The following is a 12,401-nucleotide window of genomic DNA, read 5'->3' on the forward strand; positions in this document are numbered from 1 at the left end:
TTGCCTGCATATTTTGTCCTTGGACCAGCAGTCCTTCTGGTCATGGGTTGTTCTGCCACAGCGATAACATTTTTCAAATCCCCGTGTCATTTCATGGGTGCCGTATTCTTGTGGCTTTTGCTGTATTTCCGCAGCTCCCCTTGCTGCTGCTTCGTACGATACTGCCACGCTGAAAGCCTTATCTAGCTTCAGCTCTTTCTCAGAGTAACCTCTTCTGGGTTCCTTCACTCAGGAGTCCACAGACAAATTTGTCCCGTAGGGTATCTGCCAGTCCTGCTCCGAACTGGCAGTGCTTTGATAGCTTGCGTAGTTCCGTAAGGTAATCAGCATTGCTCTCCCCTTTATGCTGATTTCTCTTGTGGAATTTAAATCTTTCTGCTATCAGCAGCGGTGTAGGATTTAGGTGTTCCTGTAGGATATCAACAATTTCGTTAAAACTCTTCGCCATCGGTTTGGCTGGAGTGATCAGGTTCCGCAATAGGCCGTACGTTCTTGCGCCCATTAAGTTTAGTAGTACCGATGCCTTTTTCTCATCGGCTACTTCATTTGCCTTGTAATATACTTCGACTCTTTCCACATACGTGGTCCAGTCTTCTATTGCATTATCGAAGGCAGTGATATTGCCAGTCTTCGGCATCTTGGAAATCTAAGATGGCGCCTCCCGCGCTTTGCCTTCTTCCCCGATTGAACAAAATGGCGCCCCCCGCGCTTTGCCTTCTTCCCCGCTGGATTAAGATGGCGCCTTCCGCGCTTTCTGTCTTCTCCGCTGCTGCTAGCGCTGTTACTGGCGTTTTTATGCCTTGATGGCGACGCCCTATGGTCTTCGCGCACTTCCCCCCCCCCCGCGCTGCTGCTAACGCCGCTCTCCGCGGTCCCCGTGGCAAACTGCAGCTCCTCGCGGCTTTCTGCGCTTCTAATTCCTTTTATTTTCCCGTCGTCAGAGCAAACCCTCCGGGACACTTTCCTCCCTCTTCTTGGGTCTGTACGCTGCCCGGCTTCGTAGCACCGGCCGCGCCCTGTGTGCTCCACCCTCTCTCTCTCTCTCCTCTTCCCGACAACGCTGCTCGGCCCCGTTGAAAAGCCACCCGATCGAGCTCTAGCCTGCCGCAGCCCAGGAAGGATCAGTGTACTACCTGCCACCAGCCCGATTAGCTGGAACACCATAGACAGGATAACCAAGCCCCGCCTCTCGACAGCCTCTCCTGCAAATCTTCAACTCCAATGAATCAGAGGCGGTTGTCCACGGTCGACGCCCGTTTCTTCTGTTTGTTTTTTTTTCTTTCTTCTTTCTGGCCTTGACCTCCAACAACTTCGCTTCAGGGATGGATCCCCATGAGGTGGTGCAGAACTGTGGGTAAGTTCGGATCTGCTCGTTGCCAGTATTATGTCCGTGTGTAATTGAGACACGGACTGCAGGAGTAGGTTACAACAGGTGTTTACTGAGTGGAGACAAAACTGGAACTACTATGCAAAGTTACTATACAGGCTTATATACAGGGGTGGTCGCTACTGGTACTGCAGTATACAGGGGCTGCAGAATATAGTTCCTTCTGCAAAGTACATACACTACAGCAACCTCCATGGAAAGGCTGGCTATGACCATGGAGGAAATAAGTCGCCAGAGTGAGGAAAACATGGTGATTGTTCAGAATAGACTGACATCTCTGGAGGAGCGATGGGCAGCTATTGAGCAGAGAAACCAGAGCTTCATGGAAATCCTTTTGAGTAGGACTGCCAGTGCAGATACAGATCCCCAATACCCCACTGATGTGCAGCAAGGTGCTCTCAAACCACTTGCAAGCACTGAGGTGGACCTGACCCATGAGAGGGAAGTTGGTGGCAGAGAACAAGGAAGTGGGGGCTCCTTTCCAAGCACTCACACTTCCATGCCACTGCGTAGCCCTCGGTCAGAGCCCCACCAGAGTCCACACCCAACTGAGATGGGCGTCTTAGCCCCTGCACTGCCGCAGGATGAGTAAACATTTGGCGAGCCCTCACAGGCTCGTAAACCCAGAGGACGGCCGCCAAAGGTGTTGAAGCAGGAGCAGCATCAAAGTGAGCAAGGGGCCTCCACTTCTGCTGAAGCCACAGGGGGAGCACCATGTAGGAGCACGCGTAAGAGAAAAATAAAGCACCATTTGTCACAGGGGTAGGCACTTGGGTGATTGTTTCTGTTTATTGACGAAATGCCATCCCTGTTTGAATGTATAAAAATGAGGTAATGGCAAACTGTTGGCGTGATGGCATCTGTTATTTCGCCTTAGGTAACTCCACATTGTGGGCTCCGCGACACTTGCGTGGTCAGGTTGGTGGCCAGAGTGAAAGGAGGCCAGAGAGTCATGTCCATTGTCTATCATGTGTTAAGATGGAGCTAAGGACATGTGCCAAAATGGGCAAACTATGCAAATCTGGCCAGGATGAGTGCATTCCTTGCATCACGGGCAGCCATATGCTCGCATGCTGCCGCTGCTGCTGGTCGATACGCCACCGCTCAGTCCTCCTCCTCCTCATCCTCATCTGAGGAGGCTATGAACTGAGCCACTTGCTCATCAGGAAGCTGCAAGCCACGACGCTGTGCCATGTTGTGCAGTGCACAGCAGACCACGACCATTCTGGAGACCCTGGCTGCTGAATACAGCAGGGCTCCATCTGATCTGTCAAGGCATCGGAATCGCATCTTCAGCAAGCCAATGGTTTGCTAGATGATGGACCTGGTCAAAATGTGGCTGGCGTTGTAGCACTCTTCAGCCTTGCTAGCTAGCCTCCTGATTGGCGTCATTAGCCACTTCTTCACCAAGGAGCCATCCGTTAAGTTGGTTTGGTGGATTGAAGAGCGGAGGAACACTAAAGTTCCGCAGGATGAAAGCGTCATGGCAACTTGGCGCAAACATGCAAAATCTCCTTGTTTTGGTTACACACCAGCTGTACGTTGAGGGAGTGGAAGCCCTTGCGGTTGACAAAGATAGCTGGGTTCTGATGGGGTGCCCTAAGGGCCTCATGTGTGCAGTCTATGACGCCCTGCACCATTGGCAAGCCTGCAATATTTGCAAAGCCAACTGAATGCACGGTTACACTTGCTTGATCCCTTGAGAAGTGGATGTAATTGTGGGCCTTTGCGAAAAGGGCATCGGTAACCTGCGTGATGCAACTGTGGGCGGCCGACTGGGAGATGCCGCTGATGTCTGCTGATGATTCCTGGAAGGAGCCTGAGGCAAAAATGTTGAATGCGGTGGTGACTTTGACAACCACTGGTAAGGGGTGTCCACCCGCTCCTCTGGGCTCCAGGTGTTGGTGCAGCAGTGCGCAGATATCTCCGACAACCTCTTGCGAAAGTCTCAGCCTTCTTTGGCACTGCTACTCAGTCATGTTGAGGTAGCTCATCCTCTGTCTGTAAACCCTGAGAGGGGGGTATCTCCTGCAGCGACATCCGTCCATGTGATGGCACCTTCTGCCCTGTACAGCATCAGGTGGGTGAGCAGGAGGTTGGGGCTCCTGCTGCTGTTGCTGCTGAGCTGCCTGGTTCTGCTGCTGTCGTGGCTGCTCCTCATCCGAATCTGAGGTCCATGGTGAAAAGAAATAAATGGTTCCCATGCTGCTGGCAAATACCTCTGTTGTGGAAGCGCTCAGTCCAAGCGAGGGGAGGGTCTTCCAAGGAGGTCCCACAGTTGAGAGATAGAAGCTGCAACACCTCCGACTTCGGTAGGCCTGCTAAAAGTGCTGAAAGACCTTTGGAACTAAAGTATTGCCACCTGCAACTGCTCCCTGATGAAAGTTCTGTTTTATTGGTGGAGCTGCAGCTGTGAGGAGGCCACCCACTTGTCAACCCACTAGGATTAGCTGACGTGGTTTAGGAGGGTTGTGCAACATGCTGAAAATATGGTAAAATAATGAAGGCCTGTCAAAATAGGATTATAGAGGCCCTTAACTACTATTTAAGGGTCTTAACTACCTCTCCTGACTGATGGAGGTGGGACCGAATCGCACCCATCAAACCCGCCTCCGGCAAAATTGCGCGGAGGCGGGTTCCGAACCCACCCTCAATTTTTGCCAATTTGCCAGCTGTCCCGCCTCCAAACTTGCCTTGCTTGGTTCATAATGTTCTTGGTTCTCCAGACAACGCAATGCAGAACAACTTGCATTTATATAGCGCCTTTAACGTAGTAAAACATCCCAAGGTGCTTCACAAGAGCGTAATCAGACAAAAAAATTGACACCGAGCCAAAGAAGGAGATATTAGGGCAGGTGACCAAAAACTTGGTCAAAGAGGTGGGTTTTAAGGAACATCTTAAAGGTGGAGAGAGGGGCAAAGAGGTTTAGGGAGAAATTTGGACGATGGAAACTCTCATGATGCACCACGCTCCCGTATTAACAGTGACACCAACACTGGGAAGAGGGAAACTGCAGCTAATGGTGACTCAGCGCCGGCATGTTTTCAGGAACTTTTATTTCTTTAACAAACTCATGTTTTAACACTCAATTCAGACCAGGTTTACACTCAATATGACACTGAAGAAGGGAGCTCTACTGTAAAATATGAGCTGACAAATGGTAAGAGTATTAAAATAAAATGTTGCGTGAGTTTCTTGATAAATACATTTAAAAAATCAATTTTGCGTTACTGTGCTGCTGCAAATCTTTGCTCTAAATTCAGGAGTCACTTTATTTGTGGAATGAGGTCGTCTGGATTAAAATGTATTTTTAATTAAGTCAAAGTATGGACTGTACCAAATGTTTATAGTGTGTGCGCTGTGTGTGTTTGCTTTTTAAATACATGGTGTGGAGATGCCGGAGTTGGACTGGGGTGGACAAATGTAAGAAGTCACACAACACCAGGTTATAGTCCAACAGCTTTATTTGAAATCACAAGCTTTCGGAGCGCTGCTCCTTCTTCAGGTGAAGTGGAGAAATGCATAAAGACACAGCTTATATAGTCAGAGAATCATGTCAGATGTTTACAGGTAACCTTTCCAACTGCCATTTATCACACCTCGGCAGAGAGATAATCACAGCAGTCAAAGGTGTGAATGGTGTCCAAACAGGTCAGTCAGGGAAACATTACATCAAAGAACAATGAGGTGGGGTCACAAGGGGTCAAATATTGCAGATGCTGGGGTCTGTATGAAAAACAAAAAAAACAGACAAAAAACATTTTGGACACCATTCACACCTTTGACTGCTGTGATTATCTCTCTGCCGAGGTGTGATAAATGGCAGTTGGAAAGGTTACCTGTAAACATCTGACATGATTCTCTGACTATATAAGCTGTGTCTTTATGCATTTCTCCACTTCACCTGAAGAAGGAGCAGCGCTCCGAAAGCTTGTGATTTCAAATAAAGCTGTTGGACTATAACCTGGTGTTGTGTGACTTCTTACATTTTTAAATACACACCTTGATGTTTAACTTGCTGGTCCTGTAGTGACCTGTCAGCAGGTGAGTCTATTTGTAAACAACAGGACTTGACTGATTCCGAGAGTCTCATGCTTCTCGTTAGTTGCACAACTTGGCTGGATGCTGTGGTAAGCAGGAAAGACTTGTGTAGTGGGGAAAGAGTTAAACTGACATCACTGGCAGTTTCACTGAAGGGTGTAATAAAGACAATAATCTAATAGGCCTATGCAGTAGTAAGCTTTTTCTAAATTGCTGAACTGACAGTTGAGATAACCTAAGCAGTAGTGTTAGAATGATTAACGACTGCAAGCTGTGTCACTTAGAGACAATTGCAAATAGCCGGATGTGGAACCATAAGAGGCCTAGAGGATGTAAGTTCTGTTCTGGCAGGAAAGTAAAACAATGAGTTGGAAGTAAAAAGGCCGAGAGAGGCAGGAAAGCAGGACAATGAGTCAGAAGTACAATGCTGGTGAGACCCCATCAGGCATAAATAAAGGTCATAGGTGCAACAACAGCTTGTGGGATAACGGACATATACTTTTCCGATAATAAAGGCGGTACTTTAATGTGACGCGGCATAGGAAACCAATCAGTGAAGATGCATGCAGGCCAAGGTCCAATCAGGTGGCAGGAATGAATTTTGAATGAGCTGGACATGTGTATTGTAATGTATAAAAATTTAGTGTTTGCTGTAACAATTTGGAGAAGTCTGGCTAAGACAAAGCAGATTGTCTCCCCACCAGTGTAATAAAGACGACTTGATTATCGATCTACTTCGAAGATCTCCTTAACCGAGGCTCTGTCTTCAATGTGCGTGTCCTCAACTCCATCCCGCAGCATGCTACCCGTCACCATCTCGGCACAACCCCAGACCGGTATGAGGTTGAAAAGGCCATCCAACAACTGAAGAACAACAAGGCCTCAGGAGCAGATGGAATCCCCGCCGAGGCACTAAAGCATGGTGGAGAAGCATTACTGGCACGAATTCATGAACTCATTTCTCTTATCTGGAAGGAGGAGAGCATGCCAGGGGATCTCAGAGATGCTGTAATTGTGACCATCTTCAAGAAAGGTGACAAGTCCGATTGCGGTAATTACAGAGGAGTCTCCCTGCTGTCTGCCACAGGGAAAGTCATCGCAAGAATCCTCCTCAATCGCCTTCTCCCAGTGGCCAAAGAGCTCCTCCCAGAGTCGCAATGCGGATTCCACCCACTAAGGGGCACAATGGACATGATCTTCACCGCACGTCAATTACAAGAGAAATGCAGGGAACAGCACCAACCACTGTACAAGGCATTCTTTGATCTCACAAAGGCCTTCGACACTGTCAACCGTGAGGGATTATGGAGTGTCCTCCTCAAATTCGGCTGCCCTCAAAAGTTTGTCACCATCCTCCGCCTGCTTCACGACGACATGCAAGCTGTGATCCTGACCAACGGTTCCACCACAGACCCAATTCACGTACGAACTGGGGTCAAGCAAGGCTGTGGCATTGCACCAACGCTCATCTCGATCTTCCTTGCTGCAATGCTCCATCTCACCCTCAGTAAGCTCCCCACTGGAGTGGAGCTAATTTACAGAACAAACGGGAAACTGTTCAACCTTCGTCACCTCCAGTCCAGATCCAAGGTCGTCCCATCCTCTGTCGTCGAATTACAGTATGCAGACGACGCTTGCGTCTGCGCTCACTCGGAGGTTGAACTCCAAACCATCATCAACACCTTCACCGAAGCGTACGAGAGCATAGGCCTTACATTAAACATCCGTAAGACAAAGGTCCTCTCCCAATCTGCCCATGCCACACAGTACTGCCTCCCGATTATCAAAATCCACCACACGGCCTTGGACAACGTGGACTCCATACCTCGGGAGCCTACAGTCAACAAGGGCAGACGTCGATGACAAAGTCCAACACCGCCTTCAGTGTGCCAGTGCAGCCTTCGGTCGCCTGAGGAAGAGAATGTTTGAAGACCAGGATCTCAAACCCAGCACTAAGCTCATAGTCTGCAGAGCAGCAGTGATACCTGCCCTGCTTTATGCCTCAGAGACATGGACCATGTACAGCAGGCACCTCAAAGCACTGGAGAGGTACCACCAACGCTGCCTCCGCAAGATCCTGCAAAACCATTGGCAGATAGCTGCACCAACGTCAGTGTTCTTGCTCAGGCCAACATCCCCAGCATCGAAGCTTTGACCACGTTCGATCAGCTCCGATGGATGGGTCACATCGTCCACATGCCCAATACGAGACTCCCAAAACAAGTGCTCTACTCAGAGCTCCGACATGGCAAGAGAGCCCCAGGTGAGCAGAGGAAATGCTTCAAGGACACCCTCAAAGCCTCCTTGAAAAAGTGTAACATCCCCACCGACACCTGGGAATCCCTGGCCCAAGACTGCACAAAGTGGAGGAGAAGCATCCGGGAAGGCGCCAAACACCTCGAGTCTCTTCGCCGGGAGCAAGCGGAAGCCAAGCGCAGACAGCGCAAGAAGCACACGTCAACCCAAGCACCCCACCCACCCGCCCCTTCAACCACCGTCTGCCCCACCTGTGACAGAGACTGTAGGTCCCGCATTGGACTCATCAGTCACCTGCAAACTCATTTTTAATGTGGAAGCAAGTCATCCTCAGTTCCCAGGGGACTGCTAAAGAAGAAGATCGATCTAAAACCTTGTGTCGAGTGTTGGTTTAAAGTACTCCACAACAACTTGCATCTCTTTATTTACGTTGTTGTAAATACCAGAACTAGAGAGAGAGACAGAAGGGGATGTTTGCCAACCAGACTTTTGGCAGCAGGTGAAATGCGGTGCATTCCAGTTGATGGCAGACTGGAATGAAAGGTCTTTGTTTAGCAATTTTTTAACATGCAAGTACCTGTCAGAACAAATTATTGTGCTTTATGATCCCCAACAGAGCAGAGCTGTGGGTGTATTGGCAAAAATATTCTTTATTTGTTCAGTTCTTGTATATGTATGATGCAAATCAGTAGAGTGAATCACAGAAATAAATCCATAATCATAGAAGTTTATGGCACGGAAGAAGGCCATTCGGCCCATCCTGTCCGTGCCAGCCAAAAAAGAGCTATCCAGTCTAATCCCACTTTCCAGCTCTTGGTCCGTAGCCTTGTAGGTTATGGCACTTCAAGTGCATATCCAAGTACTTTTTAAATGCGATGAGGGTTTCTGCCTCTTCCACCCTTTCAGGCAGTGAGTTCCAGACCCCCAACACCCTCTGGGTGAAAACATTTCTCCTCTGATCCTTCCACCAATTACTTTAAATTTATGCCCGCTGGTTATTGACCTCTCTGCTAAGGGAAATAGGTCCTTCCTATCCACTCTATCTAGGCCCCTCATAATTTTATACACCTCAATTAAATCTCTCCTCAGCCTCCTCTGTTCCAAAGAAAACAACCCTATCCAATCAGCCTATCCAATCTTTCATTAGCAAAAATTCTCCAGTCTTACCAACACCCTCGTAAATCTCCTCTGTACCCTCTCTAGTGCAATTACATCTTTCCTGTAATATGATGACAAGAACTGTACGCAGTACTCTAGCTGCGGCCTAAGTAGTGTTTGATACAGGCTTAGCATAACCTCCCTGCTCTTATATTCTATGCCTCGGCTAATAAAGGAAAGTATCCCGTATGCCTTCTTATCCACCTTAATGTTGTGTTGGGCTCATAAACGATAAGTCCAATGTCCTGCACATTTTTTTTTAATGAAGATCTAACTATTTTTGGTTATGTTGCACTTTTTTTTGCCTGTAGCAATGTAAAGGCTACCAATTTTTGTTTATAATTTGCACTTTCAGATATGATGACACAATAGTTATTAATGTTCTCTTCACAATAGAAGTTCAGTTGTGAGTTTTTCTATATGATTCCATATAAATAAATATCAAATTGTAAAGAGGGAGCAACAATATGAATCCAGAAATAGGAAATTAGGGTTTTTATGCTGGGATTTTTTTTAGATGATAATATTAGTATCAATAATAACACAAACTTGAATGAGAGGGATGCAGTAAATGTATCAATTCAATTTGTGATTAAAACCATGGTTAACTGAGATTTTTTAAATTGTCAAGCGATTAAAAAAATATCAGTTAAATGTACATATTGTAGGAATTAACAAATTCCTACGAATAACTGAGATCGACACCAGAGAACGGTTAAACAGGTCTTTACTCAACGGAGATGCCACGAGGACTGACTGGGCAGTCCCGTGGTTTGCGACGTGACGTCATCGCATTTTCCCGCGCTCTTAAAGGGGCCACGCCCCGTACATGCAAACTCTATATACAAAACACAGTAATGCCTAACACAATGGTACAGGTTTAGGCTGGTGTTAGAACCTCGTTAAAGAGAATTATATACAGTTAGCCAGAGTCATTCAGTGGTTCTGCCACAGTATAAATTTTGCACCTAGCTTTGATCAATAGGCCATTGAAAAATTCTCAGAATGTGGGGAAATTTCTGATGTATGTAAGATGTGAAGCATTCACATTTCCATTCCCTGAAAAACAGTATCTGAAAAATTATGTTCTCGCAGTCTTTATTTTCCCCTCACTAAAATGCAGCCAAGGAATAACCAGCAACCACCATAAAAGCAACCAAACAGAATTGCTCAATTGTTAAATAAAACTATCTTTACAAAATGTTGTTTCCTTCCCTACGATATGCTTCTAAAAATTAAACATTTAACATAAGCAAATAAAAAATTAAAGTAGACCAAAAAAGTACTAAATTTACCCATAGAAGTAGCCAAGGAGAGTAAAGCAACCGCTACATGATGTCTTATGCTCAGTGTTGACCAAGGTAGCAGTGGATGGTATGACCATGAGGTCGGGCTCCCATATGAACCATGATAGTGGGTAAAGTCAATGAAAGTCAAAATGTAAAATATAATAGAAGCACAGTACTTTACATTAAGATAAAAATATAGTTCAATATATTATGATACAAAATTCAAAGGGTGATTCTGTGATCTGGCTCTCCTAGATTGGAACTAGCACTTGTAGGGAGCACATTTTAGGAAATCACAGGTATGCAGCTCATAATTGTCTATCCATTAAAATTAACAGGTAGAAAATCATAGGCTGCAGGTCTGTGATTCCCTGCAGTGAGTTCCCTGCGAGCATTTCTACCTGTTGGGAATGTCCGACCAGGGAATCACTTCTTTAAGTCCAAACAAACAAAAGTCAAAACAAGGTATCAACTTGGTCAGATATCTTTTGTGGCTACTAGGTCCAAAATGTTATTGTGCTATTAAACGGCCAAAATTAGAATTGCAAACTTGAATCTCATTGGTTGACCGCCATTCACATAGTTGTGGGAGTTAAGCTCACTAAGCTCAGTCATAGCATGTGATATACCTATCAATTCGTCCAATAAAAGGCGACGAGTTAGGAACGTAACTAAAGGTTTTTATTGACTAAATAACAGAGCCCACCCTCGTGGGTGATCGGGTCCAACAAGGAGGAATACCAGCCAGTCGACTACCTTTATACCTGGGCAGGTAGGTGGAGCCATGGGCGGAGTCGGAGGTGGTCAGCCCAGGTATAACAGCGCGACAAGAGGCGACCTCGTATCGTGATACAACGGTGATAACAATACAACAGTGATAACTATAGTGTAACGATAAAGTGGTTTACCACATTCACCCCTTGTTTAGATTTGAGTCCGGCGGGGTGAAGTGTACTACCAGTTCTGGTATGTCAGTCTGTCCGGAGGCCTCGTAAGCCTCTCCGATCGTCGCAGCGGCGGTGCTGCATTATCCGGTGTTAGTGCTGGTGTCTGCGTGGTCGGCGAAGGCTCGTGGGGTTCCGGCATGCCGTCTACCTGGGCTGGAATTGGGGGGGTGGTGGGGGGGGGTAAAGGTGGTGTCTCCGGAGTGCCCGAGGGTGCGAGGTCTCGTAAGGAGACAGTGTCCTCCCGCCCGTCTGGGTAAGCCACGTAGGCGTACTGGGGGTTGGCGTGCAGGAGGTTCACCCTTTCGACCAGGGGGTCTGTTTTATGGGCCCTCACGTGCTTTCGCAGCAAGACGGGCCCCGGAGAGGTCAGCCAGGTTGGTAGAGTGGTTCCCGTAGTCGACTTCCTGGGGAAAACAAACATTCGTTCATGGGGGGTGGCGTTAACGGCAGTGCAAAGTAGTGACCGGATGGAGTGCAGCGCTGTCGGGAGGACTTCCTGCCAGCGGGAGGTTGGGAGGCCCTTAGACTTTAAGGCTAAGAGGACGGCCTTCCATACCGTCGCGTTCTCTCTTTCCACCTGGCCGTTCCCTTGGGGGTTGTAGCTGGTGGTCCTACTTGCTGCAATACCTCTCGCTAGTAGGAACTGACGGAGTTCCTCGCTCATGAAAGAGGAGCCCCGGTCACTATGTATATAGTTTGGGAACCCGAACAAGGCGAAGAGGTCGTTCAGGCATTTAATGACCGTGGTACTGGTCATGTCTGGGCAGGGGAAGGCAAAGGGGAAACGGGAGTACTCATCAACAATGTTGAGGAAGTACACATTACGGTCAGAGGACGGGAGGGGCCCCTTAAAGTCGATGCTCAGGCGCTCGAAGGGGCGGGTGGCCTTGATCAGGCTTGCTCTGTCCGGCCTAAAGAAGTGCGGTTTGCACTCGGCGCAGGTCTGGCAGTTCCTGGTTATGGTCCTGACCTCCTCGATGGAGTAGGGCAGGTTGCGGGCCTTAATGAAGTGGTAAAGTCTGGTGACCCCGGGGTGGCAGAGGTCGTTGTAGAGGGTCTGAAGTCTATCACTTTGCGCGCTGGCGCATGTAATTCGTGACAGAGCATCGGGGGGTTCGTTCAGCTTACCTGGCCGGTACAAGATATCATAATCGTAGGTGGAGAGCTCGATTCTCCACCTCAAGATCTTGTCATTCTTGATTTTGCCCCTCAGCTTGTTATTAAACATAAAAGCGACCGAACGTTGGTCGGTAAGGAGGGTAAATCGTTTGCCTGCCAGGTAGTGCCTCCAGCGTCGTACCGCCTCCACAATCGCCTGGGCC

This window comes from Somniosus microcephalus, chromosome 3 (assembly GCF_052327205.1).
Source record: "Somniosus microcephalus isolate GS21.2 chromosome 3, FLI_Smic_1.0, whole genome shotgun sequence".
Classification (NCBI taxonomy): Eukaryota; Metazoa; Chordata; class Chondrichthyes; order Squaliformes; family Somniosidae; genus Somniosus; species Somniosus microcephalus.